Source organism: Orcinus orca, chromosome 10 (assembly GCF_937001465.1).
Source record: "Orcinus orca chromosome 10, mOrcOrc1.1, whole genome shotgun sequence".
In the NCBI taxonomy this organism is placed as follows: domain Eukaryota; kingdom Metazoa; phylum Chordata; class Mammalia; order Artiodactyla; family Delphinidae; genus Orcinus; species Orcinus orca.
The window spans coordinates 25832612-25838831 of NC_064568.1; positions in this window are offsets into that span (position 1 = coordinate 25832612).

The window sequence follows — 6220 nt, forward strand, 5'->3', positions numbered from 1 at the left end:
ATGACAGCAGAGAGATGAGGACACATTTGGAGTTCTAGAGGGATCTCTTGATTTAGCTATTTTGGAGCAGAAACGCAGAATCAACAAGGAGCCCTGGAATTTCAGTCCCAATAATTGTCTTTCTTTGATTCTGGCTTTTACATCCCCAAATCAGCCATCCTGCTGTTTGCCGGTCTCTTTTGCTTCGTGTGTCCTGCTGCCAGTCTCAGCAAGTGAGACAGACCAGACGGTACTAGAAGTGCTTGTTAAGGAGAGCCGGAAGGGACCGACCAAACCTGCCCAAGTTCCCGTGACAGAACTGAGTCCAGCCTAGATTCCATTCCGAAACGCAGCTGCATCTTGCTTCATTTGACTGAAGCAAATGCAGTCAGTTTTCATCCGCTCTGACATTTATTATTTGAGGAGGGGCTGTCAGGGGAAAGGATAATAGCCACAGATATGACAAGGTTAAAGGACAATGAGCCTGGTCTGAAGCACTGTATTCCGACGGTTGACATCCTGGGTTCATCCATCAATATAATTGACTTAGCGGAGCTGCAGGGTGGAGTAATTTCTGTAATGCACTTTAGCCTGTGCCACAGAATGGCATGTCTGGGATAAAACGTCTGAAGCCAGTCGTTTGGTCATCGTTCTTAATCTTAAAGTTAGAACTGCTTGCATCCAGGAAGATGCTTAATTAGATCCATCTAGGAGCCACCAGCTGTTCCTAAGACACACAGAAATGTCTGAAGTCTCTTCTGGTTCTGTGGATATGGGTAGGTGGCTCCGCATTTGCAAGCAGAAAGCTCTCTAGGCCCGAGTGGCCAAGCTTGACACACAGAGCTCACGTTTTCCTCTTCCTCTGTCCTCTCACTCTGCCCTCAAGACCTGAGGACTTCTTAGCCACAATAGTAATACATCTGCAGAGAGATCCTGCCCTGGAAAGGGCCCTGTTGCTCTGTGCATGACCGGCCATGTCCCTCCTGTCTTCTCCCTCAGAATCTCAGAGGTAAACCGTGTCTTCGCCAGACTGATTTCTGGACCTTGATGATGCAGTTGTGGACAGGGAGAGAATACAGATGAAGGAAACCGATAGGCAGGAGGGGAAGCTGGAAAGGGTTTTTTCAGAAAGGCTGAGTCGATCTACAGAACCACAGTTTGGGAGAGAATAAGAAGACTGTGTGAAGGGAACATCGTGCCACTGGGACTGAGGGAGTTTCATGGTTTTGTGAATCCATGGCTCTTGAATTGTGGAGGAAAGAAAGGAGACTTTGATGTGTGGTGATGAGTTATGAACCTGTCAGGAAGATTTGAGATGAGTTGCCAGCCTCACCGGTTGAGAGGTGAAAGGAGCCTTTGAAGTGATAGAGCTCAGCCTCCCATTCAACGCAAGAAACTCTTCTAGGGCATTCCAGCGGAAGGGCCACCCAACCTTTACTTGGAAGCCTTCGGTGATAGGAAATATGCTCTCGCATTGGCAGGTATAGCAGACTACTTGAGAACACAAATACTAGAGCCAGACTGCCGGGGTTCAAATCCAGGGACCACCAGTCACTGGTTGTGGCGCCTTAGGTGTGTTCCCTAGCATCTCTGTGCCTCAATTTCTGTATCTATGAATTGGGGATGGTGATAGTAGAGGGTTATCATGAGGATTAATTTGATATATTTTTTTCTTTATCCATAAAGGATATATGTCATTAAGAACAGTGCTTGGGGCTTCCCTGGTGGCGCAGTGGTTGAGAGTCCGCCTGCCGATGCAGGGGGCGTGGGTTCGTGCCCCGGTCCGGGAAGATCCCACATGCCGCGGAGCGGCTGCGCCCGTGAGCCATGGCCGCTGAGCCTGCGCGTCTGGAGCCTGTGCTCCGCTACGGGAGAGGGCACAGCAGTGAGAGACCCGCGTACCACTAAAAAAAAAAAAAAAAAAGGAACAGTGCTTGGTCTATAATAACAAGCATAAATATTTTCTATTATTATATTATTATCACTATTATCAGGTTGTTCCATGTATTAGAAAGTTCTTTTTCAGATTAAGTACATTTGGCTTCTTTTACTCCTGCCTCTTTTTCCCATTTCTCAGCCCCTGAAATAACTCAGGGCAAGGCTGCTCTGCCTTCCACATTGGAACCCTCCAAACATCTGAAGAGCAGTATCATGCCCCTCTTTGCTTTTCTTCCTTGTATCCTAGAGGAGAGATTTTTTTGCAAATCCTCTTTCTTCTATCCAGAACACTTTTCCCGGTCACGTTTTTCTTGTTCTAACTCAGATTCCTCCTTTTGCAAGATGCCTTCCCACATCTGAGTAATTTACACAATATTTTACCCGTGTTCTCTGAGTATAAGTATAAAGATAAAAGAACACAGTACAGATTCTCACAGCCATTTGAATGTGTTACCATTTTATCATAGGAATTGTTCTTCCTGGTAACCCAGCACAAAATGTTTATTGAATAAATTAGATGGAACGTAGAAGTTGGATGGATATAAAGCAATGGCCTTCTTCAGAGACATAGAGCATTTCTCTTGGGGAAGACAGTCTTTGGAGCAAGGAGACAGGTGGAAAGATGCTTTCTGAAAATGCTTTTCAAACATTTGTAGGAAACAGGCATGCCTGTGATTCCACAAACTGACAATTTTATCCCTATTAGTTCCATCAAAGAGGGAAGGTTTCTTGGGTTCTTGATTTTGGATTGCTTGGTCAGCTTTCAGACTGCTTTGTGGTACGGATTCCTACTTAGGGAGGATTGAAAAACAAAAGATAAAGAAGCAAGAGAGGATAAGTGGATCCAGATGATAAAGAAATAAAGGCAGGGAGTGAAGACAGGGACAGCAGAGATGGAGGAAACTTTTAGGTCTGGATGTGGGCAGAAGGTCCCTTGGAAGAGGAGTGAGAGAAGGCAGTGGTTTTTTTTGTTTGTTTGTTTGTTTTTACAGTGTTTTAATAGAAGTCACTGGCTACAGGGTAAAAGTTTAAACGTGAAGCATCATGAAGAGAGGCTTTTTAAGGGAAATTAGGTTTGCACAAAAATGTTGTCTATTAAGTGTTTTCTTGTGAGACTGAGTAAAGATTTCAATGGCGTTTGATGTGCATTTTCTCCTGGTGTTTGAATAGGGCATGGCCCGTAGCCCCAGCCCTGCGGGATCCCACTTGTATTCGGATTGTATTCTGCTTTGGCTGGTCATTTGGGTTAACACCCAAATCCATGGCTGTTCTTGTTTTGTGGGTCAGTGAATGATGCTTCACTGTAGCACATGGCAGCCCCAAGTAAGAGAGCAGCTGCTATACAGAGGCAGCAACATTGATGTCTATAAATGTGTGAAATAATTAGGCATGGGTGCAGTTCAAAAGAGCCCATAGGGCTTCCCTGGTGGCGCAGTGGTTGAGAGTCTGCCTGCCGATGCAGGGCACACGGGTTCGTCCCCCAGTCCAGGAGGATCCCACATGCCACGGAGTGGCTGGGCCCGTGAGCCATGGCCGCTGAGCCTGTGCGTCCGGAGCCTGTGCTCCGCAGCGGGAGAGGCCTGCGTACTGAAAAAAAAAAAAAAGAGCCCATAAGCCTCTTAAAATTTTCTTTGTATTAATATGGGTTTCCCAAATGGAACCAGTCATTAGTTACAATCTTTACCTAGAGACCGGCCCAAAGAGCAAATTATTTTGGAGGATAAGACCAGAGCAATGATATATCCTTGCCTTTGTTTCTATAAATTAATGGTTGAAATGTTATTTGAAATAGAAAATTTACGTAAAATACCAGTATTCTTTTCCAGACTGGGCTACTGGTACAAAGTCTTTCGTCAGTGAACCTCTTATGAAACCTCTGTCCATCCTTGGAAAAGCCCCCTGTCATAGGGAATATATCCAATACCTTGGCTCCCTGGAATGTAAAAGGACTAGCTATCCCTATCTAATTTTAGCCAAGTGTTCATGTTTTCAAATTGCTGTTTTAATTGTACAAAGACAGGAAAGTTGGCATTCTTCAGTTTTCCAGCGGCAAGGTAGTGTATGTGCCCTTCCCAATACGAGATCCTAATTTTAAGAAAAGCATTGATCAAAAATATAAAAGAAATTGCATTATGGTAATACATGGAAGTAGGATCCTTAAAAAGAATTCCCTATTTGACCATTTCTCTTAGGACGTCAGTTTCTGCCCCTGTTACACAAATCCAGTCTTCTTGCAGGTTTCTAAGCTTGTTACTCTTCTGGGGTTAAGCTTTTCCACCTTCATTAAAGAACACTTAGCATAAATACCACTATGAGAAGCTTGGAATTGTGTATTTTAGCTAATCTTCCCAGACAGCTCCATCAGAATTGGCCCCAGCTTTTTAGGAATAAGTTCATTGTAAAGTAATTTTTTTTCTCTTTTTTTTTTTTTTTTTTTTACATCTTTATTGGAGTATAATTGCTTTACAATGGTGTGTTACATCTTTATTGGAGTATAATTGCTTTACAATGGTGTGTTAGTTTCTGCTTTATAACAAAGTGAATCAGTTATACATATACATATGTTCCCATATCTCTTCCCTCTTGCGTCTCCCTCCCTCCCACCCTCCCTATCCCACTCCTCTAGGTGGTCACAAAGCACTGAGCTGATCTCCCTGTGCTATGCGGCTGCTTCCCACTAGCTAGCTATTTTATGTTTGGTAGTGTATATATGTCCATGCCACTCTCTCACTTCGTCACAGCTTACCCTTCTCCCTCCCCATATCCTCAAGTCCATTCTCTAGTAGGTTTGTGTCTTTATTCCTGTCTTACCTCTAGGTCCTTCATGACAGTTTTTTTCCTTAAATTCCATATATATGTGTTAGCATACGGTATTTGTCTTTCTCTTTCTGACTTATATAAAGTAATTTTTATTTGACTGTTGGAATTATTTCAATTTGCTACCAAATCTTGACTTCATTTTTACCATTAAATTTGACTTCAAAAATTTAGGGAAAGCTTTTACCACATTCTCTGTGTTTATGAGAGACTAGGTGGCTGGGACTTCCCTGGTGGTCCAGTGGTAAAGAATCCGCATTCCACTGCAGGGGACGTGGGTTCGATCCCTGGTGGGGGAACTAAGCCCACGTGCCACAACTACTGAGCTCACGTGCCTCAACGAGAGAGCCTGTGCGCCACAACTAGAGAGAGAGAAAAAACCCGTACTCCACAGCTAGAGAGAAGCCCGCGCACCACAACAAAGAGACCGTGCGCCGCAACTAAGACCCGACGCAGCCAAAATAATAATAATAATAAAAGAGAGACTAGGTGGCCATACACACTAACATGGTAACAGTGATGATCTCTGAAAGGTAGAACTACAGACAATTGAAATTTTCTTCTTTTGGGTAATAGTAAGACATCTAATTAGAAGAAAAATTAAATGTTATTTTGTTAAGTATCTTTTTAAAGAAATTATAGAAAGGAACTTTTCTTTGTGCTCCCAGGCTTTCGGAGGAGGTGGAGTGCATATTTCTCTGACATCACTTACATGTGTTCTAGATTGTTTATAAAGGGATCAGAAGAGAAAACTCAGCAAAAAGAGGGAAGAGACAGGATAGAAAAGAATTGCTCATGGAGTCATGCAAAAACTGGTTGTCTTATAAATGTCTGAAAATGTCTGAAAAGCTTGAAAGTGATTTAAGCTGGATCTATGCAATTATTTGACCAACTTAGGTCAAAAGCCACACTTTAAAAAAAGCCAAATGCTGACAATTCTAAGCAAAAGTATTTTATCTGCATCGATTTCTACTCCATATAAATGTAAAATTGGCCCAAAATGTTTAAAAGACAGAACAAAACCAGAAGCATTCTTGTGCTCTCTCTCTCTTGCTCAGAATGTGAGCACCTCATAGATTAAAATAAAACAGAAGAAGGTTGGAGTTTCAATAGGCATTATCCCAGGCAATCAAGGGATGGGAGAGTAGGTGGTGGGTGAGTAGATATTAAGAATAAAATCTAAAAAAAAAAAAAAGAATAAAATCTCCTTGGTTGCTGAATTGTCTGTGGATTTGTGCCCACCCTCTGCTTCGCTTTGGTGGGGAAGCAGTGCTCTCACATGGCTGTGTGACATTCCGTGACATGCACGGCAAAGCTCAGAGATGTGGCAGAGAAGATGTCAGTGTAAGGGCAGTCTGTCTCCAGGCAGTGTGACCTGGCCATCTGAGGTGCTGCTTGGTGACTGAGAGATTCGTCTGAACAAAACACTGAGCGCTGTTGATCTAATGACATGGCACTGCCGAGATGCGTGAGATTCTCATATCAA